The 24,494-nt window shown below is 42.4% G+C and overlaps 1 long non-coding RNA gene across 2 annotated transcripts; it reads right to left on the bottom strand.

Moving 5' to 3' along the window:
• Positions 1 to 24,062, bottom strand: LOC121068543. Of its 2 annotated transcripts, none has more exons than XR_005818946.1 (3): positions 23,430 to 24,062; positions 20,009 to 20,071; positions 1 to 1,738 (listed from the first exon to the last, which is right to left on the bottom strand). It is a non-coding gene; the product is annotated as an uncharacterized LOC121068543 (long non-coding RNA). The 2 variants fall into 2 exon arrangements; XR_005818947.1 differs by lacking the exon at positions 1 to 1,738 and adding an exon at positions 3,412 to 3,456.
• Between the last annotated feature and the right edge of the window lie 432 nt (positions 24,063 to 24,494).

Below are 24,494 nucleotides of genomic sequence, written 5' to 3'. Positions count from 1 at the left end.
TGCAGCAATTATGGTGCCAGATTAGATAAAATGACTCTTTGGGTAAGGTATTCCAGATTTCTAATATAATGCCTTCGGTTCATCCCTCTCTGGAGAATGAAAGCAAGCTGTCCTTAGAAAAGAGGTTAAGCTCTGTTCAAATGACAAAGAGAAGCAGTGGTCGTTTTTGCTTAAAGCACTCTGGAGTTTTATTCCTTCTAGAAACAATAGAAGAGAGAAGTGATGTTGAGAGATGGCAAGCCTTTAAGGAATTTCCTCCAGCAGAACATGATTTTTCAGTGTTGGCAAGAAACTACATTTGGCAAATGACACAAAATGGAGGATGATCATATTTCTTTAACAGTGTAACCTACAAAGATTTTTCTTTTTTTCCATCGTTAACATAGGTCCAATGTTAGGTGCTTACAGAATCTGTTCATAATCAAACTACTTAGTGGATTTATTTGTAAACTCAGACAATACATGAACATAAATAAAGGGTAAGAGCAGACTCATCTGAGCTCACTTTAGCAATCGAAGAGTTAGGCAGTTGGGTCAGCTGGGCATCTGGACTCCCTCACAGAGGACAGAAAGAGCATCTCAGCAGCAAGGAGCTGATTTATTACATGGGATAGGGCTCTCGCTCTCCAGACATGCCCAGTGTCCATATGCACACCTGTTTTTTAGTAAAGTTAGACAAAATCCATCCCAATAAATTAAGAGTGGATTATGATGTTTTCAGTCCTTTGGCAGCAGCATTTGTTAGAAGTTTCTGCCCCTGCCCCCACCATCCACACTCACCCCTGCCACCTCCCATCCCCTAGGAAGTTCAGTTATCTCTCTCCTTTGCACCAGCTCAGTTAACACAGAGACGTAGAATGGCCTGGTCCTAAAGAAGCACTTTTTTCCTATTATCTATCTATTTTTCTATGCACTTCTTGCTATAATTTACCTATTTTCACCACTCTTGCTCACACCAGGAATAGGCATGGCAGCAGAGGCAGCCCCCTTGCATGGGAGCAGGGACAGGGTATAGAGAGGGTATTTTGGATCTGCTAATGAAGGATCCTTAACATGGAGCTGCACCCTAATTCTCAAGAGGACACTGCATTTTTTGTGTTCATTTACAAAACAAAGAGGCTACAAGCAATAATCAGCACTGCCTGGATTACAGATCCACAGTATCTTCTTCATGGTAAGAGTAGTTTGATCAGCCTCCTTCTTCAGTGACTGTGTATCCCTCATCTTCAAGTACAAAGTGCCTGAGAGAGGTTTACAAAGTCTCCTTGCTCAATCAGCCATCGACGAGACAAGCCTCTGACACTCTGGCACCATTCCGGTCTTCCTACTGCCCTCCACCCTTTTTACAAGACATGCGATCCCTTGGGCATCAAAAGGCATCTCCCACCACCCTCCTTCAGAATGACCCCTGAAAGCCCAATCCTCACTTCCAGGGGCCAGGAAATGTTAAAGAAGTTGCATTTCTTTAGCGTTTCCTTATGCTGCCTTGAGCAGTGGTATCCACTATTGCACCCTCTGCAGAGTGGATTTGTGCTGTGGCCTGAGCCAGAGGAGCAGAGGTTCCTTCGTGCTCATGAGTCCCCTGCCTGGATGAGAACTGCTCTCCTGGGGGTGGTGCGTGGTCTTGTCAGATGTTACAGGAAGTTTCTTCTCAAAAATTTCGTAGAAAGAGCAAAATACCTCCTTGATACCTCACTGTTACCCGAGGTAGCATGATTCCAGGGATGAGCTGAGTATACTGGAAGAGGAAAAATATATGCAAAGTAGCAAATATATAAATAATTTCCATACATATATTTACACACACTCATAAACGTACAGTGGGATTTTACAACTTAATTTGCTTTTGAATGGCACTGGACTGATTCAATGTGGTTGCTATAGTACACGTGTCCCCTAAACAGTAACTGAGCACACAGAGAATTATGTTTCTTCACGCATCAACATTTTTGAGTTAAGATCCTTCTTTATTCCTAAGATTGTTGATTAGGCCCCTTTCAAACTCAGTATCCACTGTCTGTGCATTACGTGAATCATGTTCAGCACAGGGCATTGCTGAATCTCTGTCACAAACAACCTAGGAATAAAAGATCGGCATTTCAGTTTATTTTTCCTGCATCTTGTTAAAAAATGTACTAGGAATTTTGAAGAAATCTAATGCATAAATACATAGTTTGTCTGATTCAATAGCATATACAATTCAAATGACACCGCATTAGAAAACCAAGGGGCTGCTGTTATTCACCAGCACTGTAAATAGGAGCAATTTATTTCTTTACCTTGACATTATCCAGAGGGCCAAATCGGACTATCATGATGTAACAACACTGAGCTGCTTGCCCCACTGTCCCCCCAGCAAGTAACCAGAAAACTACCAACCCCACCAGCACAAAATGCTGTTTCTTTAATCTTATCACCACCACCTCTTCTGAGCGGTGAGGACAATAACAGATTGGTATTAACAATCTCAGCCCTTCTCAGACAGTTGGAAGCTTGCATATCTTAACTGATGTGCCTAATTAGATACAGCAGTGATTCAGCCATCAGCTGCAGGTCTGCGGTTTTGCTTCCAGTGTGCATCAGCATGCTTCGCATCACCCTGCGACTGAGGTGTTTACTCTTCGTCACAATAGCTGTTATCTGTCAGAAGTGATACTGGACTGGTTTCCAAAGAATACTGCTCCTTCATTTATTTATTTGGAAGTACTTTCACCAGCAGGTGCAAGTTATCTTTGACTGAATGTTATTCTGGTGGAAGGTAATAGCCTGTAAATCTTGGTGTCTTCCAGCCCTGGACAGAAAAGTCTACCCAGCTTTCCAGAGGTGTCACGGAGGAGCGTTTAGCCATGTCATTCAGCTGCCATGCCCACTCACTCCACTTAGTGTCAGGGAAAGTTTCATCACAGCGCTTGTAGACTTGTGAACGGCTTACCTGCCATGAACTGGATGAGATTTATTTATTTATTTATTTTTAATTAGGTGAAATGACTTTCAGTAGCTAGCAGCATGAACTAGATAAGGACTGCTATTCTAGAGGGGAAAGGGTCTGTATGTCATTAACCTTGTCACCCTCTGTTGACATAGCAGAGAATGTAAGGAAAAAAAAAATAAGTTCTCCCAAAGCAAGAAAAAAACTTGATACTCAGTGTTTTCTCAGGCTTTATGCTAGGTAGATTACAATAGCAAGAATACTCTTTCTCCATCAAGCTTCAAAAGTTTGAAAGTGATGGTAGATAACACTTTATGTATCTAGATTTAAATTTCAACAGTCCATAGCTAAGGATCTAGGAGCCACATCTTCAGATGGGGTGAAAAACCACAGCTCTGCTGAAGTCTGAAGATGACACCTATTTATATCAGCCACAGATATTGCTCTCAATATCAAAGCATATTATCACTTCTGCTTACCTGCCAGTTGCTACATTTAGTAGTCTGTTTTCCATTGCAATAGTAGACCTTTATGGGAAGATAGAAAATGCAACTCTTTATCAGTGATGTTTTCAACACAATAGGAAATGTATAAGGCCCTGAACTCAGCTTTTTGTGAATAAAAAGGTTTTTAGTTCATCTTTAAGGAAACAATTAGAGATCATCCAGAGCATATAAATTAATCTGATTTTCCTTTCCCTCTAACAAAGCCATTATATATATATCTCTTTTCTTTTTCTTCCAGGTTGGCTTATATTTTCTCTCAGGTGCAACTGCAGTTTCCTAAGGCAATGAACTGAAAAAAAATCAGCAACATCTGGAATTATCTGCACTTATGCCAAATAAAATGAACACATCTGAAGAGGACAGTTTCTCAGAACGAAAAGAGAAGTGGTGACTAATAAGGAAATGCAATTTACCAAAAATATCTCATTTAGCCTTTTCTTAAATATATCAGCCTTGCAAGTCTCCTCTACCCCCTAAAAGTCCTACTTGGATTAAGAAGCAACAAGATTTGTTGGGAAAATAATTGTTTGGCAGTTTTGTTAGCTATCTGAGGTGCATGCAAGTTTACAGACTGCTTGATAGCATCTGATAAAACCTAGACTCCACATCTGAGTTAACAGCCCTCATCTCCTTTTTCATCAACAGAAAGAAACTGACAAGGTAGGAGTCATCTCACTTTCAAACAAACATCTAAAATAGCTCAGCTGAACTGCTGAGCAGTTCCCTGAAAGCAGTGGTTTCTCTCCTTTGACTCAAAAGCAAACTCGGGACAACTAGCTCATCCATGACATCAACATCTGTAGATGTCTAATATTAACTGAGATGACAGTGACCCCTCAAAGCTGTCTCACAGACTCACGCCCCCTTGCCTTCCTCCCCATTTAGCCTCTCCATGTTATCATTGTCACTCTTCTGGAAAGGAGGGAGCAAGAGAGGTTGTTTGTCTTCCTCTATAAGAAGTTTTCTTTGGAGTCCTTAACAAAGAGGTGATGTGGCCATTAGCATTTATTAATATATCACTTAGGTGTATTCAACTTAAATTCCTTGTTCCTACTTCCAAGACCTATCCCTCTTCACCACCCTTTCTCTTTGTCCCATCTAAAATCCCATTCTCTAGGAGTCCCTCCAAAAAATCATTCTTATTTGGTTGGCTACATTAGTCCTGACTTAATGTCTTCACAGCTCTGCCAAACACAGTTAATGGAACCATCCAAATGTGCACCTCCCTTAAAAAGAAATTAAAGGATCTTATCACTTACAAATTGTCCTGTCCTAAGTTTTACTTATCATCTCAGTGAATATGGATTACACTCATCCCTCCTAACACTTAGACAAGAGACCTACATTAGGTGTGTAGTCACTCAAGTCAATGAAGCAACAGTCCCCTCCAAAGGTGCTCTCAGATCTTGCACAGTTTTAATTGCCTCATGAAGATACCTATTTCTTTCACTTGTTACATAAAAGGAGGCCTAAGCAGCAGAATTTCTTATTTTGGGATATGCATTATGTGCCAGAAGATGGACACAGTGAACCTGAGCTTATATGTTTTCCTCTTATAGGAATACACCTTAAAATTATTTGAATACTTGGAAATAATAAATACAGACAACTATAGATGCACAGAATTTTTAGTTGCTTCGGGGCAATATATCTCTGAAGCTTATTCTTGCCTCAAGTTTGGTTATTCTTCAGCCCCTATTGATGTTAAGAGGAGTGCAACATCTGAAAAAATTAGGCCTATTACTGATGAACCTCACCAACCGTCAATGTAAAGAAGGAAAAAAAAACATAACAATGGGAAGGAAAAGGAAAATCAAACCAGGTTTATACCTTTAATAAAAGCTTCTAGTATCATCCTTCTATCATTACAAAAGCTGAGGGACATTGCAAATCTGGATATACTCTTTGGAGTGCTATTTTCTTTTCTTTGTTGCTGTTGATTCTCCGTGAAAGGAATGAAACCGCAGTACTTTCCTTTCCTGGCCTTCAACACAATAAAGAGAGACAGCCTGGCATGAAAACATGAGCAGTGCCATGAGTTGCTGCTCTCCCGTTGGCTACAGGAGGATGGGTGCTAAGACTAGGAAAGGTTATCCCAAAAGGCAGAAGGGATTCAGAGTGAGGTGGTCTTGCAGTAGCTTTTGCAGGGAGCAAGCACATCACCCTTTGGCACCACCTAAGCTAAACTAAGCACCACACAGCTAAGCAGTGTGAGGCAAAAACTGTAACCACCTGAGAGCAAACTTCTAGTCAGAAGCAAGACAAACTGTTGACCATTTTCCATTTCATTTTTTTGTTATTTGAGGGATGCAAGAGAAAATCACATGAACCATTTAGACTAATTTGCATAAACTTAGAGATGCACATGGCTTGAGTCTTGTAGCCTTTTCTTTCTTTTCTTATCATTAGCATTTTTCATGCTAACCTCAACATTTTGTTGGGCTCATGGAACAAGACTGAGGACTGTCCTGTAGCTAATTTGAGGCCTGCCTATTCCCTGTGACTGCAAACAAAATCTGTAGCTTACTGGATAAAGTGTCATCTTTCTATTTCAAAAATAGTCAGTACAAATCCAATTAAAGATGTTTCTTTTCTTTCAAATATTATATTGTTCTGAGTGTTTCTGTGTAAGCAGGGAACCCTGGATTACATTCCTCTCCAGGGGATCCTAAATGTTTATACAAATCACAGTAGGCAGCATTACAACACTTCCAACTTTTGCCACATGCACTTTGTCTTAACTCGAACTTGGTCAGAAATCTGTCAGACTGCAAACTGTAAAAAAGAGAAATGAAAGGAAACTGTCTTATTTCTGTTCCTTTTGAGGATGTAATTCTATTAACAGTTCTGTACGTCTTTTCCCCATCAATTTAATTACAGATTAATTAATTCTTAGCAGTTTTCTAAAGCCCAGCAAAATATCGTCTGACCCAAAACATTTCACAGCAGGGAAAAAAGCCAAGTTAGATAAAGAGAAAATTCATCCTTTGGAAAAAAATGGTGTTTAGAAGAACAGGCAAGAGTAGAAAAAGATCATCTCTTTCTTTTCCTCAGCAAGCATGTGTCTCTGCATGTCTCACTCATTAGTTTTCACTTCTTTCTATTCCTGCACATCATGCCCCAGATTGATCTTAACCACAAACTGGTGATAGATAGGACATCCATGGGCCTGCCATTTTAGACTTTTCCCTGCTTGAAGACATCAGCATCCCAGCAGTTTAGGTACAACCATAGCCGTGGCTGGCAATGCCACAGGCGACAGGATGGTAATTTGCCATGGGTTTCATGCCATGGTCATGGACCTCTTTCTGAACAGGCACAAAAAGACTGACTGAGCCAGGAACTGCAACCCAGATGATTTAGTTTGGCTCTGAGGCTGACGCAACTTGGTGAGAAATAGAGAGGTCTACATTAGAAAGAAGCCAAATAAGCAAGCTCTGGCAAGGGCTACGTTCATTGTTGCCTGAGATAGCCCCAGGAAGGGGTTGAGTTTGCACCCTCTTCTGTGAGCTCATGTGTTGCTTCTAACATGCAGGTTGAGACAGCCGTCTGCTTACATTTATGTTTTTATAGGGTCTTTTATCACAGGGCTCCCAAAGCACTTTACACACTTACACCTCAATTCTCTGTTGTAACAGTAGGCAGGCTTAAATTAAAATAACGTGCAGGTCGTAATCTAGGAATTGGGCTTCAGAGCCTCCTTTTTCGCCTCTCAAGTGGGGTTGTTATGAAGAAGGTACAAAAAAACAGAGGCAGGCATTGCAAACCACAGTATGAAAAATGAAGATATTTCTGAGAGTGGAGAAGACAGAAAGACTTAGGAAAAAAAAAAAAGAAAGAAAGAAAAGAAAGAAAAGAAAGAAAGAAGGAAGGAAGGAAGGAAGGAAGGAAAGAAGGAAAGAAGGAAAGAAGGAAAGAAAGAAAGAAAAAGAAAGAAAGAAAGAAAGAAAGAAAGAAAGAAAGAAAGAAAGAAAGAAAGAAAAGAAAGAAAGAAAAAGAAAGAAAGAAAGAAAGAAAGAAAGAAAGAAAGAAAGAAAGAAAGAAAGAAAGAAAGAAAGAAAAAGAAAAAGAAAACCACATTTTGCACGCATAGCATGCAAAATAATGTTCACAATGTAAAAGAGAAGCACATCTACGCCATTTGGTCATTGTTGTGCAAGAGAGTAGCTCTCTGCCATGAAGAAAAGGAAGCACAGCTCAAGCAAGCACCCAGTGCCTGGTGTAGGGGTTGATTACTGTGTATCACAGGGAAGAATGAAGGAAGAAGTCTCCTTGCAGCAAATAGCTGCCCCATTTCGGTAAAGGAGGAGCTGGTGCTCGCAGTTCTTGGAGCAGGACAGAGTGACAGGCCAGGAAATATGAAAGATGTGATAACATTGAGATGTTCCCTTCCTAATGTGGAAAACAGGGGTGCAGAGGACAGAAATTCATCCTTCAGAGTGCTTCCGCAGGGCCCTGGCTGGGCCAAGCAGGGAGAGCGTGGCATTCCCCTGGGCAAGTGGCCGATGCTCGCAGCAGAGCTAATGCAGAGAAGCATTTTCCTTAGGGAAACACTTCCTGTCTTCCTGTATTGATGAAAAATGGGGCAAATGATTTGCACCCTGCAAGTGCCTACTTCATTCTATCTGGAGTCAGGAGAAAGTTTGTCTCTTGCCCTACACCCTGCAGAATAAGCCAGTGAATCTTTTCTAGGTGGCAATTCCAACAGGAAACATTTTTCCAACATGAAGAGTTAAAAAGAAAATAATAATAATAATAATAATAATAATAATAATAATAACAATAATAACTCCCCTGTGAAAATTAGAAGTCATCACACATAACTAGGTCTTCAAAACACACAGCCATACACAAGCTGAGCCCTAGGAAGAGCAAGCAGTCATTTTACACCATGGACCACCAATTCAGCTTCCCAGATCAAAGCACCTGGTCAGGAGGAAAGGCTGAGAAGCTAAAAAAGGGCTGGGAATAGGAGGTGAGAAGGCATGGGGTAAAGGATAAGGAGAGGCAGTGGAATCAGTGAGATCAGTGGAAAAATGGTATCAGAGAGCAAGAAGAAAGCAAAAAAGGTGCAACAATGGAGACCTGGTTTTCTACCGACATCTTTTCTCCCTGCTCTGAGTTAAATCTTTTCCCTGTCCTCCCTGACCCTTGCTTCTGCTCTCCTGTGGCTCACTCCCACACTTCTTGCACCGGCTGCAGTTCGGTTCACTCCTTCACCTGCCCAGCCTCAACGCCACCCACAGAAAAATTCCCCAAACATCACAACCTGGGGTGTGTTCTGGAGCTGGGGGGACTGAAATAGCTCCTGCTGACACCCCACCAACTCCGATAAATAAATGAGTGCTTGCCAGAGACAGGACTGGAGCCTAGCTCCTCTGGCTGTTTTATGAAACTCTCACTGTTCCTTGCCTTTGCTTTTCAAAAAGTGCACAAAATGAAATGGCTTGTTTCAGGGCAAATGACACAATTGTGCTAAACGGCATGATTTGTTTGTTTGTTTCATCCCAGGAGGGGAGGAGGAGGGAAGGAATGTATATTTGATCCGATCCAAACCATTTTTTGTTTGTTTTTGTTGTTTCTGCTAAACTCGAAAAAAAAAAAAAATCAATGGCTCGAACTGCCCTACACAAAAGAAGTTGGAGAGGGAAAGAGAGATGAGACCCCATTTCTCTCTTAAGACTCGTTTGACCTGCTGACACCCCAGCCTGGGAGGAACTCACTTATGAAACCCAGCGTTCAGAAATAAATTAGAAAAATAGCTCGAACTGCTCCACATTCAGGAGAAAAGCTGATTGTTTACTTTGTCTTCCCCTTCAGCACCCGGGTGCCTGTGTCGGACCATGCCCTGCATTGCCCACTGACCCACTTTCCCCCGATGCAGAGCCGTGCCTGCCCTGCTGGGGGGCTCTCCCGTAGCCCTCCCCACCATCACACCACTACCACGGCACCTAAGTGGGTAATGGCCTGGGCTGCCGAAGCATGCTTTAAGTGGATAGCCAGCCAAGTGTGTATTAATTAAACTTAAAAGTTCTATTTATTGCCAAACACAGGGGGATTACGCACACAACAAGTGGCAGAAAGTACTCCAAAATGTTCTCACCCCTTTAATTACTGTGCTATAGTTAGCCCGGCGCACTGATGTATAATCAGCACTGCTGCACGTAGTGTTTACAGCAAGCACTCAGGAGAAGCAGACTTCTGACTTGACAGCCTCTGCAAGCAGCTGCAATGTTTGGAGGTGCAGGATGAGCACAGAAAGCCCCAAACCGCCTCTTATTCATCCCCTCCTGGAAACCATCAGCAGGGGGTGAGGCTGCTCACCTCCAGCGCCCCACTGTGCTCCCTGGCCTCGGGGGCCCACTGCCAGCCCGTGTCCCCAGTGCAACCCTTTCAACCCATCACACCAAGCCCCTGTGGTGCCCAACAAGTGTTGAAATAAGAGCCTGCCATCCTGGAAGTTATCTTTACTCCACATTTTCCTGCCAGCGTCTTTTAAAGCTGGGCATCGTAGGAGGTTGAATTTATTTCCCACCTCGGTGTTCGATGTTCTCACAGCTCATGGGTTTCACATACAAGCTGAGTGGTGAAGCGTAGAGGTCAGGTAGATCTGGACCATCGAGAGGCTGGTCCTGATCCCCTGAGTCCGTCCCCGGGACTAGCCCCTAGAATTCAGCAAGATCCACACTAGATCCTGTGATGTGACAACACTTGGTTCCTCTTAGGGCAGCTGAGCATCTTGCAATCCCTCACCAAAGGTGAATCCTCTTTATTAAAAATGAAGATGAAAAAAATCAGCAAAAACCTGTAAAAATTTAATAGCTGGGTTTGAAATAGCCCTGTTCTCACTCACATATACAACACACAGAGTTAATAGCCCTGACCTCTGTGCTCCTCCGTTTCCCTGTCTCCCAGCAGTGCAAGAAGCTTGCAAGAAGCAGCACATTGCTGTCTCCTGCTACTCAACCTGGCTGCCTTCAGCACCAGCAATTCATTTTCCCTCCCTGAATCCTCAACCCCCCAATTCAGTTCCAGGTGTTTTCATTGCAATAGCATAATGAAGACGAGACACATGCACCTGTCAACAAGCCACCAAAAAGAAAACATTTCATCCTCTTTCATTTTCACAACTGATCAGAATCCAAAAAACAATATACACTTTCTGCATGACCCTGGGCCTATGTTTCAGAGGTCCTAACCCTTCCCAAGTAGCCAAATTTCTTGACCTGGATAACCTGAACAATAGGGATAGCTGAGGGTAAATGAAATCATGGTAAGCATGGGAAACAGCTTAGTAAATCGCATTAAAGCACCGCAAAGTCTGCCACTACTACTATCCTTGTGTCAAGCAGCCCGAGGCATCTTATACGTTTAGTACCTCCACCCTCATATCCTTAGCAGCTCGTCAGGCAGCACTCATCTTTAACCTTCACTAAAAAAGCCTGACCCTGTTGTTCAGGACCTCAGCATCTCCCTCCAAAGGCCCAACAAGCATCTCTTCTGCAACACAGAATGTGGTGGTGCTATAAATGTCCTCAGCTTCATGCTGCGGGGTTCTTTCTCAGCAAGATAGGGTCTCCTCTCCTGCAGCACTGCCCTGGAGCCACTGGTCCTGGGAGCCCAAGGCAGCAGCTCACTGACAAGTTATATCTCACGTTGCTCTCCATCCCACCAAGCAGCAGTAGAGCTATGGAGCTGCTGGGAATTTCTTTAGTATTTCTTTGGTTTGCTTGGTTTAATGCACATCCCGTGATGAAATAAGAGCACTTCCTTCCAACTGAACTCCCAAATTTTAGCTAGCTATATATTCAGTGTCTATATTGATATTCTCTGGGCCAAGAGGCAAAATCTGTAAACGTCCAAAATACTTTGAGACTTACTAAAAATGCCCTGAGAGGAATAGCTGGCAGATCAGCAAATTGAACAACCCCAAATTATACCGATGTTCTTGCATATGTGTGCATGTGCACGTACCTCCTTACAAACTGACAGCAAATGTTCCCTGTCATAGGACCAACGTTGCGTAAGTGGTATTAACATGCAGAATTACTTTGTGTCTGCATCTGGCACAGCCTTTGCTGGACAGATGACTCATATTCATTCTGCTCTTAATTGCTGAGTCCTTTGAAGCAAATTCTTACACTGTTCTTTCTTCCAGCAATGGGTAAAACACTAATTTATTTGTATATGGTGCTATGCCCACAGCCAGGTGTTGCTGTGAACCAGGTGACAGTCCATCATGCTCTGAATCTTGACTGTGTTTCACAGGTTTGCTGGAGAATCACAGAATCAAAGAATGGTCTGGGTTGGAAGGGGCTTTAAAGATCATCTAGTTTCAACCCCACGCCATGGGCAGGGACACCTTCCACTAGAAGGTGTCATGAAGGTACTTTGAGATGCAGGAAAGATGGCAGTTTGCTTTCTCCTTAGAGTCCAACAAACACAAGTGCTGCCAGAAATTTGTTATATACGTGAGTGTTGGTGTACTAAATGTACTCACTTGTCCCAGGGTTGTTTGCAATGAGGGTGGTGGTCATAGTGGGTGTTATCAGCCTCGGAGTGTGAAGATGCAGATAGCCCCAGAGACCTTCTTTAGACATTTAGAAAGATGTTTTGCTCCCTGGGCACTAAGCATGGCCAATCTGCCAAAGACAAGAGAGGGGATCTTTATGCCTCCTGCAAGTCTTCTCCCAGGCCCAGTCCTGGGAGCTGCAGGCCCCCTCAGTCATTCCGTCCATTGCTGTGGATTTCCTCAGGCATATGCACAAGGTCCAGTTTCCCTAGCAATGCCCACTCCTGCTGGTCTCTGGTTTCTTCACACCCCATTCCCTGGCTTTTTTTCATCTTCACGCTGCTGCAGCAGCTGAGGTACAGCAGTCAGCGCCTGGCAGAGCCACCCCCAGCCCTGGGTGTCCCACCTCTTCCTACTCCCCGTTACAGAGGTGGCAACAACCAAGCAGGGCTGAGTCACACAGCACCCAACGATGATCCAGCAGTTCCTCTATGAGTGGCAGGCACTCCGCAATCCAAATAAATAAAAGGTCTTGTGTAAACTTAGCACACAGCAATGCTGTCACCGATTTGCAGGTAAAACAGCAAAGCACAGCTCCGCTTCTTTTGTAAGATTGAGGGCTGTCTTGAGATATTAATAAGTAGTTGGTTTATACCTGGTTTCACCCCTAGGACCAATGCTCCCTGATATTGATATTTAAAGAAGCGCTTTCTTCATCTCGGCTGCAATCCAGGGTGGATTTTTATTTTTTATGCTGGCTTCAAACAAGCTGTGGGTGTCTGGGTGGGTGGGTTGAGTGACATATTAGTGAGGAAGCTTCCTCCCCTTTCAGAGCTACATGGAGAAGTCAGAAAGACATCATTTGAAAAATTGACAGGCAGATCATGTTGGACAATTGCTGATGAAAAAGGGATTAAATCCATCAAGAATCCTGAATTTGGAACTGCACTGCTACAGAGAACGGGGTGAAGTGAACTTCACTAACCTCTATAAATATTATTTCTCTTTTAATTTGAGATACGTTCCTCGAAAAGCCTTTCAAAATGCACACTCCCTCCTTTCAGCTTCTGGCATCCAATCAAACTAGATATCTAACAACAAGGAACTGAGGATGTCTGTCCTTCGCCTCCATTTAGAAGTGAAAGATTCCCCCTTTCCTCCCACCCCCCTCCCCCAGCTCTGAAGGTCTTCCAATTATCTCCTTTACCTGCCGCATTAAAAAGTAAAGCATATGAGTTGCCGGAGATACAGAGTCTGAGGACAAGCCACTGTGGCAAAGCCATGACATTAGAACAGATGGAAAACTTCTCGGGAACAAAATGTGCACAAAAAAATGGGTTCTGGCTTTGAAGTGTATATTCACGGTGGGTGCTTTCATGTCTTTTGAAAAGCCCTAGCTCAAATCTGACCTACTTAGGCAACATTCTTATTTATGTCTCCGACTAAGGAGCTGTATATTTAGCAAATGAGAGGAAATCATCCCCCTGTCATGTTTATAGATTGGAGCAAACTTTGCTGTTTAATTCTTCAACAGATTTGTCTCCATAAAAGTGGATGTAATTTAAACACTGTTAAAAAAAATCATAAATTCCAGAAACTTAGGATAAATGGAATCATAATTTCAAATATATATATATAGATATTATATATGTACAGACATACATACAGAGAAAGAAAGAGAGAACATTTATTCAGTAGACTGCAGTTAAACCATATTTATTTAACTGGTTCAAGAGTAATGGATAAAGCTGAGCAAAGGTGGAGAGCGGATCATAAGACTTTGCCATTTTAATTGATACTAAATGCTAACAATATGCAGTAAGATACTGAGGAACAGAGAAAACCTTAACTCTTCACAGACTAGGAAGGCTTATCTGGACTAAAATGAAAAGAAATTAAAAGAAAATGGAAATGAAATTAAAAGATGCTTAAGTTCAAGAAATTGAAGCTGAAAGGCACCTCAGGAGGTCACCTAGTCCATCTCTGTCTCCAAAAGGCAAGATGAATTAGATCCATGTTATTCTGGACTGATATCAGTCTAACCTCCAGAGGTGGACATTTGGTAAGCTTCCAAGCAGCCAATTTCTCCATTTTGCCATTATCACCAGTAAAAGGATTTTTCTGGCATCTAAGCTATGTCTCTCTCACTGCAGTTAAAGCCCATTACCCATTGTCCCAGTAGACAAAGATGACAGATTATTTCTTCCTTCTTTCCAGTTGTCTTTCAAGACAACTTTAGTTTAGTCCCTCCCCTTTAGTTTAGGCAACCCAATTTGTTCGATCTTCCCTCAAGGATCACGTTTCCAGTCGATCACAATCATGTGGCCCTATTGAGTCACATTTCATGTGTAGTCTATTTCACGTGAAATCTATTCGAAGATGATCTACCCTAAGACACAGATCCTTCTGTCCAGGACAGATGCTTTGCAAGAATTTCCTATTATTGTATTAATGCTGATGAGTATTCCTATCCCAACAGAGAGCTTTGCATTTGTCCTCACAGCCTTGCATCCCGGTCTGTCCAGGCCATTCCCCTGATTTGACCAGATTATTTTTCATTCTGAACCCAATCTCCTCCCTGCATTCAGCTCATCCTAGCTCACAAACCAAATGAGAACCCTCTGCCTTCCACCATCCCAGCCATTAAAAACAAACACGTGCATGGCACTGACCCAGCACAGATCTCAAAGAACACCACTCAAAACCCAATTTCAGTTTCACAGCTAATCATCAGTAATCACTGCTCTCTGACCACAGCTTGCCAGCCAGTTGTGCATTGACCTAAGACGACAGTTTCTTCTGTCATCATCTCTCCAGGCTGCTTATGACAATGTCTTGTAAAACTGTATCAAAAGCCTTATTAAAATTGGGACATGTGACATCCAATGCCTTTTTCCTACTCACAAGGTTTGTTGCCTTGTCATAGAAGGAAAAGAGATTGGTGTTGGCTGTTCTACTCACAACGTTGGTACCTTTTTGAGGCACTTACAGATCAATCATTTGATTGTTTGTTCCATGTATTGGCAGGTTGCTGACTTGATTACAAATCTGTGGATTTGGCTTTTTCTCCATGTTATAGATAGACACTATCTCTGCCTGTTTTCCATCCTCCAGAATCTCACCTGTCCTCCATGACTTCTGGGGATAAACACCAAACTATCTGGGATTGTTTCAGCCAGTTCTCTATATATCCTGGGCTGAATTTCATAAGACCCAATGAATTAAAAACCATTTGGTTTATCCCAATATTAACTAATCTCCTCTATCTCTGCTGTAGCCTGAACTATTATAGGTAGTCACTGGCTGTATTAAGCCCCTAATCATATTTGAACTTTTCAATGAATGTTGATTCAGAAGTTGGGTTCAGATAAAGCTACTTATTTTAGGGGATAATCTAGTCTTTCACAACTTTTTCAGGCTAACCGTATCAGCTCTCAGGTCATTTCTCAGCTACCTGGTACCCAAGGAACCCCTTAATATCCTAAATGGAAAGGAGTGCTTGGCATCTTACAAAATCAAGCCCCCAGTTGGGGCAGATACTTTGACAGAAATGGGATATTACAAGAGAAATATCCCAAAAATGGGATATTTCAGGAAGAATCACAAATCAGGAAGAATTCTTCCTGACCAAACTTGAGCTGAAAACTCTGTAAGAATATTATCTTGTTGCTTATGTTGCAGCCAGACTTAGAAGGGCTGCAGTGTGCAGAAATAGAAGGACATCCTCAAAAACCCTGCTAAATTCTATACACATTTTCAGGAGAGATCCAAAATTTCTTCTGCAGTCCAACTATTTGGCCTACCTCAAACTGTGCTTAATTCTCCCACCTCACCCTCCCAAGCCATAGCATTATATTTATTCTTGTCTCCTTAATACGTGTTTAGAGAACACCTATAAATCCACTGGTGAAATTAGGAAGAAAAAAAAAGAAAAAGAAAGAAAGATACATGCTCCCTTAAAAGGGATTAGAACAGTGTCAGGTCCCTTGAAGTTTATGAATGAATACTATTCCTTAGAGCTGTTTTTATGCCTTTTGATATCCTAAATGATGCTGAAGCAGAAAGGGAAAAGTAACTGAAATCCAGATATGTTAGTTTCTGCTCCATTAGGAAAAGGAAAAATCAATTTGGCCAAACATAAAGGAAGAAAATCAATAGAAAAAGAAATTTTGTTTTCAGCTGAGGAGTAAGAATGTATTACAAACAATGGTGAGTGAAAATTATTCATTGATTTGTATAACACCTTTTACAAGCCCAAAAAGTGCTCCAAAGAATTATAGATTATTTAAATCTAAGGATCACTTACTGCCAAAATGCACCTATCTCTGGGGTGGAGTGCAGCTGCTACAAAATTGCACTAGCAAACACTACACCAGAGCTTTAGGGCATGAATGCTTTATCTGAAGATGCGCCAAGGGAAGTTGAAAATGCAGAATGGAATTAACCAGGCTGGAATATGAACATGGTGCGACTACATCAATTTCAGTTTAAGTTTAAACTCATGGAAGATAGGCCCATCAGCCCATTAAACAAACTTTGTCTCACAGGGTCCCTAAAACACTCTTTGTCAGAAGCTGGGATAATATGCCAGATGATGGGTCATTTTGTGTTTGCCCTGTTCCTTCTGCTCTTTCCCTGATCTCTGTCAGAAACATGACGACACTGGGCTAGACGGACCTTTGGCCTGACCCAGCATAGCTGTTCCTAAATCCTGAGCTAGCGTGCTTTGAGCTGCAGCAAATCCGAAGCTGGCACACCTTGCATGTGTCGACTCAGAGGCAGGGCAGCAATCTCTGGCAGAAGGGCAGGTGGAGAAGCCAACAAGGCAGTCTTTTGTGTTCTCCGGCATGAATCACCATACTCATCCGGAGACATGCTAAATCCTCAGTGTTAAGCACACATTAAGCTGTTGCAGGATATGGGCCACATTTACAACACTGTCGTTAGTAACAAGGGCTTGCACTGCATAAAATTACACAAAGTACCTTTTGTACCTCAAGATGTACTTAGCAAGCAAACTCCTAGGGGCAGGGAATGTACAATCTTCTGTTTCTCTAAAGCACCTTATTCAATTACAGCAATATAAAAATGATTTATAACAATCTATTAAAAATACAACTCAAATGACTTATCTCTCCTGGGGTCCTGGGAATACACTGTAGGATTTGCCATTTAATTGTAAATCAAGTCTAGTGGCCAGTACCTCATGTTCTACAGAAAGATGAAAACTAACTATACACCTCACCAACTGCACGTGCAGCGTGTCTTGGTGATATGATCTGGGTAGTCATCCAAGACATGACTTGAGGGAAGAGGAAACGGAGAAGAAAGTGGCAGACATTTCTGCTCCCTGCAGTCTGTAATCCAACCCTTTCTTCTGCTGATCAGGAAGTTTCCACAACTCCAAGGGCTGCCGTGGGGCAGGTGGGCAGGCACACCAAAAACACTTGCTGTCACTGCTGTCTCCCATTGTGTGTCTTTCTCCCTCAGCTTCCTGTGGAAAGGCTTCTTGGGAAGATTGAAGTCCAAAACAGCAGGAGGACAGAGACAACAGCTTGCCTAAATAGCCACAAACTGGGCTGGAAAGAGATCTACTAAGCACCCTGCACATGTAGTCCTGAGCAACCTGCACTGCACAGGATCTTCCAGGGCCCTTGGGGACAGCTGAGGCTATGCATTAGGTAGAAATACAGCACCTACTTCTTCTCATCCAGTTCAACAACCCAATCTACCTGTCCCTGTGCTGAGAAAGATGAAGGAAACATATAACAAGAAAATGTTAAGCAATCGAATTAGAGCTAAGCAATCGAATTAGAAAACTGGCCTCTCTCTTCTTCAGCTTCATCTCTCAGCTTCACCTCTCGTTTCTGTCTTCCACTGTTCCTTCCCTCAATTAATGAGCTTTGTCCCCACAGTTAGGATACTCAGGGGTGAGAACCCTTAAAAATCTTCTCCTCCTAAGGAAAATTCAAAGACAAAGGCCATGACTAGCATAAAATAAACCTTCTCCTCTGCAGCAAAATTGGCAAAGTTTGCTTCCTATGGGTCTCTTTGCCCAGTTCTCTAGGGATTAGCATAATACCAGTGATAACTGACGCTCTCTCTCCCCACAATTAGATTTCCACATAGAAGTCCTGTGTAGATCCTCTAGCACCTAATACGGGCTTGCACTATACCTCTTCCTTGGTGAGGGCATGCTCTTACCTAAATAGATGACATTTTTTCTGAGAACTTTCTCTTGAGATCACCTGCCCTTTGGCTGGTTTTGGCTGAAGCAGGCCAACTAGTTCAAAACCACTGAGAGCACAGCTACACACCTCACCGCCACACAGGGAAACATACAAACCTCATTTTCTAAGGAAATGAGGCTAAAGAAAAAAAAAAAAAAAAAAAAAAAAAAAAAGGATCTTTTGGTCTCTCACTCCCTACAAATCTAATGTTCATCTGTGTAACTACCTCCTTCTGACAGGAATTGCCTTTATCTGTATTTTGTAAAGCTTTGAGCATATTGCCAGCACTTTAATAATAAAATATCATAGAGAACCATATATCTGAATATTATTATGCAGAAAATATGTGCATGTTCACACAGACAGCAGATGTATAAAAATATAGAATATGTAATTCAAGACCATAATGGTGCGTAAGTTTGTAGGTCAAACATAGGGCAAAGTCTCTTCTATTATGCACAAAACCTACAACTATACTGGACTGAAAGAAAGTACATAAACTCCTTTAATTTTGGATGCTAAAAGGTGCAAGTTGTAACTAGAGTTTGGATGGGCAATTTCCCCAGGGAACCCCAGGTGTCCTGGTTACAAGCCAAGCAGTTATTGCTGAGCACTGGGGTTGAGGTTCACCTCGCCTAACCTTAGCCATCCATCTCCCTGTGGAGGCTTAGGCACCTCCAGAGGGTGATACCTGGGAGGATGGAATGAATCGCCCTGCCTGAGTCTCACCACTGGCTACAGAGGCGGCCAAGACTACTCAGATAACCATGTGATTTTTGAATAACTACGGTTAGGCACAACAAATGCCAAACGTGGTTAATATTAGCCCACAAAAACCGAGTGAGTAGGAAGACTTCACATCACGGCTGGATGGGAGTAAGAAAGAGCAAACCATAAACTCAAAATTCTCAGCTTCTGTGTGGGAGCAAGAACTAACTTCAACTGCGTGAAGGGGTCTTCATAATAACCAAATAAATATTGCTAATGCAACTGCTGGTAGCATTTAAAATATTCTTGATAACAATGAAAGTCAGAAGCATTTTCCTATGGCTCGCAGTTACTGAAAGAAAAGTGATCGTAGGCAGAAAATGGCGTAAGACTAATTCCTACTTCGGTACTGAGTTGTATAATTCCCATTCAGCCACCACAAAAATCAGAATGAAGACCTAGAGGGAAAAAAAAGAAATCCACACAACTTGAACTGGACTCTGCAGCTGAAGTCTCTAATTGCTTTACCTCCCCCATGTTTCAGGCACAAAGGATAACACGTGACACACTGGGCAGTGAGTTAAAAGTTGTTCCTCATCCACTCATTTCTGCAGTTGAATTTGTTGGTTTTTGAGCAATTCTATTGGCTTCAAAGCTCTGCTTCCCATTAGTGCTATCGACCATGAGATATTGTTAGGGCTTTTTGTGTGCTTTTTTTTTTCTTCACTGGCTGAAACACAGCTTATCCCCATGTCCATTAAATATACATTTGAACAGCATTTCCACCTGCACTTTGTCACCTTGGGTTCTCAAGGGGTGTACCTCCACTTGGCTCTGAGCTCAAGGGCGCCCTTGATATGAGCCTGAGAGTGCCAACAGGCATGCTAATGCCCATTTGAAACAGCTTTTCCTTTGCCTCAGATGTTTCCATGCACTCAATGAATAAAAAGTCTCTGCTTCGCTCCATCTGCGGTGTTGTAGGACGACCTCACCTCATTCTGTCAGTGAGCTACAGTTGCTTTCAGGCACCTCCAAGACTTTGCTTCCCTTTCTGGAGTTCCACCCCCTCCTGCTTTAAGATCCGACTTAGCAAGAGGCCTTGTGTGTATTGATCTAAGCTTACCTTCATGTAGATGCTTACTCCACTGCTGCTAAGCCTGTATTTCTTTTCAAATGTCCATGCTCCCTGGAAAATTAGAAACGCCCTGTAGTTATGACATGCTTCTGAAGATGAACAAACATAAATTGCAAAAAGGGAACAAAAAGCTGAATTTTCTGGAAACAAAACTTTGTCAGTAAAGACAATTTTTTCCTCTGCTGTGAATAAGAGGTGTCTATATGGGTCACTGCAGAGGTTCTTTGCTGGGAATAAGTTAAATTCAGAAACTACCATCTTGTCCTGTGGGTGAAGCATGCTATCTCAAATACGCAATACAACCCAAACTGGGTGTCATTTTCTTTTTTAACTTTCTTTTTTTATGAATCAGTTCCACGTCTTGGGGGAAGGACATCACGACAGACAGTTCCTCAACAAAGAACTGACGTGAGAACAAAAGCTATTCCTGAAGAGCTCCCAAAATAAAAGTGAGACAGATGAGTGAGAAAAAGTTGCATGGGTGTTTCTTCAAACAAGAACATGGTCAGAAAAGAGATTTCAGAAAATGTAGATTCATTAAAACTGAAATGCCTTACAAAATTGTCAGTTTTGCAGAAATGTGTTTGGGAAAAAAACACAAGAAACCTCCAGCACTGTGAATATGTCAGGTTTGAACACCTTTAGAGCTAGCAGCATCAGTGTTTCCACTTAAAATGACTTTCCATTTTACATACATTTGTATATTTTACATTCTAATACTGTATTTGATAGCAACACCAGCACAGTTGAGTTAGAGCAATCCTTCCTCAAATTTTCTATCAGAAGGAATATCAAAATTTGCGAGCTTCATTTGCAATTGAACCCAAAGTAAATTTCCAAAATCTTGAAATCCTTTGCAAAATGGAATTTCCATTCCTCGTCCAACACTATTTTTAAACCCAGTCTTCTGTCAACAGTGAAGGCAAGCTTTGGGAAGTGCTAGCATTTTCCTGAAGAAGGGTTCCTTCTCAGCTTCCCTTTTCAATGGCATTTGGTAAGGACTGCATTGCTGGAGATCTAGGCAAAAGCCGCTAAGTAGTTGTCCTGAAAAACCACAAATAGTTAAGCACTTGGCCATATTCTGGACCCTGGGTAATATCTTTCCCTATAATTATTTCTGCTGTTGTCATTAGCTCCAGCACTCTCACTATTTATTACCGTAGGTATTTCGAGACTCATAAAAATGTGATCTTACTCAAGGCTTAAGCAACACATGAAATAAATCAGCAGCACTGAACATTGGCTGACACTGGATGAAACCTGGCTGGGAACAGCTGGATTGCTCTCTTGACTAAATATTTACAAAAGCCATGATTATATCACTGAGTGACACTGTGTGAATATAACAATTTATCAATCATCATGTTTAACTCAAATCCCTGCAGGAGGGGATGGCATTCTCACTTAACAATAAGTATCTACTGTATGCTAATTAAGTGACTTATTTTTCAGCTAAGGTTACTTCAGGGATATGTGGGCTTTTTAACCACCCATTTCCTGAGCACTGCTACTCCTTCAGAGGCACTGAAAACACAGAGTTCAGCTGGGCTGTCACTTGCAGCAGCATCCATCCCATACCAACCCTGGAATTACTTTGGGTGCACGCTGAAGCAAAGACATGCACAAACCAGTGCACAATTTTTGTTTCCCATGTTATCCCTCCTGTTCTCCAGTCCCCTGCATGGTGCCCATGGGTGGCAACTACCACTGCATCCACCTCACACTCCTTCCCACTGCTGTTGGCCTTGCTTCCCTCCAGTCCCAGCAGTGAATTCAGCATTGTTTTCATCTGAGCTGGTTAGCCCTGACCAGGTAACCCTAAACTTGCACCTCCACAGATGGTTAGTGGCTGCTGAGTATGAGCATGCTGCTGCCAGGAGAGAAGGGCTGGAACCTGAAGAAGCAAGCTTTGCCAAGCTGTGGCATTGCCAAGAAACGTAAGAATCGGGTTCATACAGACCAGAGCAGCAAGCAGACCTGATAAGAGCATCAGGAGGAGAACATTTCCTTGAAGATAAAGCCAGCACACCATACTGATGGGAGGTTCATATTTGGGCACCAGAAACCTCTACCAAATGACAGGAGCTTTTATAAAATCTTCCACCTTCTGCTTCATGCCAGATTAACTCACTTGCGCCGGCAACTACCTTCCTGTCTCCTTCAGATTATGGGTATTAGTGCAATGCAAGAGAGAACATGTATTTCCCCTCCACCACTCACACAGCACAAACACTTAAAAAGTTTTTCCTCAAAATGTCATACGGGTATGTGAATGGTGCTGCAGGTTTGTGTGGCTAATGTTCAAAATGAACAGGTGGCATCTGTGGCTCCCCTCTGGGAACTACTTTTAAACTTCATCTTTCTTTCCAGAGATCATTATTTAAGAAGAAGGAAAAGTTTGGGGTGATTAAGTCTGTGGTCCCTTGACAGCTTGAAAAAAAAGTTTGCCTCATATGGGTCTTAGAGGCAGATTTAACTTCCCATTTTGTACATGTTGAGAGTTTACATAATAATTGTATTTTAGCCTTTGGAGCCCATCTGCCACCAAAAGGGAAATTTCACCTTCTTCTTTCTACCTACAGAGAGGTTTATAAATCAGCAAGCACACAGACATGGGAGCTCAGGACTTGGTTGCCCTTCCAGGAGCCCTTAATAGCTCAGAAAATCACAGCAAGTGCTCTTTTCAGAAACACAGGGAGGGGGGGAGAGAAGTTATGATAAATTTAGTTTTCCTTTGAAGTTAATAACCTCCTACAAAGGCTTTTGGTAAAACACAGACACCTTAACATTTTTTTCCCTTTCAAACAATTTCTTCCTCTATTTTTCCCTCAGATGGTAAAATCTGAGGAAACCTGTCTCTTCAGAAGTAACTGCTTTGTGCGAATGACATCAGCAGACCACGAGGTTACCACTGGTAAGTCGGCACCCTGAGGGGGATGAAATGAAATCTCTTATCAGCCTACTTGCTCGTCTTCTTTTCTACATTTGGTGCCTTTTGTAATATGCAAAGCAAAGGAAATGTTTTGCTCTCCTTGATTTTTTTTTCACCTCTTTTTTTTTTTTTCCCTAAGGAAAAAAAAAAAAGACAATACATTTGACTGGTTTCTCCAAAGTCTCAGCTGCTGCTTTGGGTCTATGTGGTACCTCACTCAGAGGTGAATGATTTAGAAATTTCAGTTCAACCTCCTCCTTTTCTCCCTCACACTAGACCTTATCTCACCCACCAGTGACTTCTTCAGAGATGCATTTCAGGCAGCTTGAAAAACCAAGGACACTTCACCTGATCCTTTCCCCTCTCCTCCCATGGAAAAAGAACCTCCGTAACTGTGGCTAATGTTATAGAAACTCTCCATCACAGCAAAGGCAGCGATGTCTTGACTTCAAAACTGCGGTAGATAAAAGCTCTTACCAGTTTCTCAGCATGGATATCCTGTCGTCACTCACTTCCTTCAGGCCTCTCTGAAGTCAGAACATTTCAGCACCAGAAACTGTTGGTGTGGAAGGGAGAGGATGTGGAGGAGACAAGGGGTAAATATAAAGAAAAGTGGCTACAGGACAAAGAGGATTCCTTTCCCTGTGTATGGGATATCCAACAGGTGGAATCAGTAAGGCTACCACCTACAAAAAGAGGGGAATAATGTGAAAGGTGAAAGCTCCAAGGTAAGATGGCAAGAGGGAGAGTCTATGGTTCACTGCAGGAAAACATTTGAAGTAATGAACCTACCTGAACTCACTTTGCCATGAAGTTGGCTTCCCGTTTACCAGCCACTACCCCCAGGAGTGGACATTGGAGGTTGGGACTTTCTGCATAATGTTTTTAGTAAGTCTCATGCACTCAGCAAGCACACGTTTTCCTGCCTCAATGCATCCAGCATAGCCAAAGAGTTTGTTAAAAGAACCAAAGAGAAGTCTGGACTACAGCAGGGGAGACTGGACATCATGGGGAGGATTGCTCGCATACTGGCACATACAGCTCCTCAGCAGGTGAGGGAACATGTGGAAGCAGGGAGAGTACAGTAGCTGGAGGTGGGGTTGAGGAGAACTTCCAAAAACCTGCAAGGGAAGATTAAAGGTAAAGGGGAGGAAGCATACACACACAGAAATCTACTGCTTTTACAAATAGCATGCTTTTATAAACTATGTAAAGAAATGTGTATTCTCCTTTTTGAATAAAATAATAAGAACGATGCACTTTTTCTTTTTGAAGAAGCTATTTCTGAGCCACTACACCCACCTGACACTACTTGACACTTGCAGAGCAGAAGACATCTGTATCCCTGTGCATGCTCTGAGAAGTATCCCCCAGGGCAAGGAGCAGAAAGCCAGGCCTGGTTTTGGAGCTGTGAACCAGTGAAGAACAAGAGAAGGTGTCAGCCACCTTGTAAGTGTGACAAGGGAAGAAAGTGGGCTGAAGATAACAGGTAACTTCTGCACATGGCAGAGACATGATAGAAAGGCATGAGGGATGAGATAG

The sequence above is a fragment of the Cygnus olor genome, chromosome 3 (assembly GCF_009769625.2).
Source record: "Cygnus olor isolate bCygOlo1 chromosome 3, bCygOlo1.pri.v2, whole genome shotgun sequence".
Taxonomy (NCBI): domain Eukaryota; kingdom Metazoa; phylum Chordata; class Aves; order Anseriformes; family Anatidae; genus Cygnus; species Cygnus olor.
This window is presented reverse-complemented; position numbering and strand designations above follow the sequence as displayed.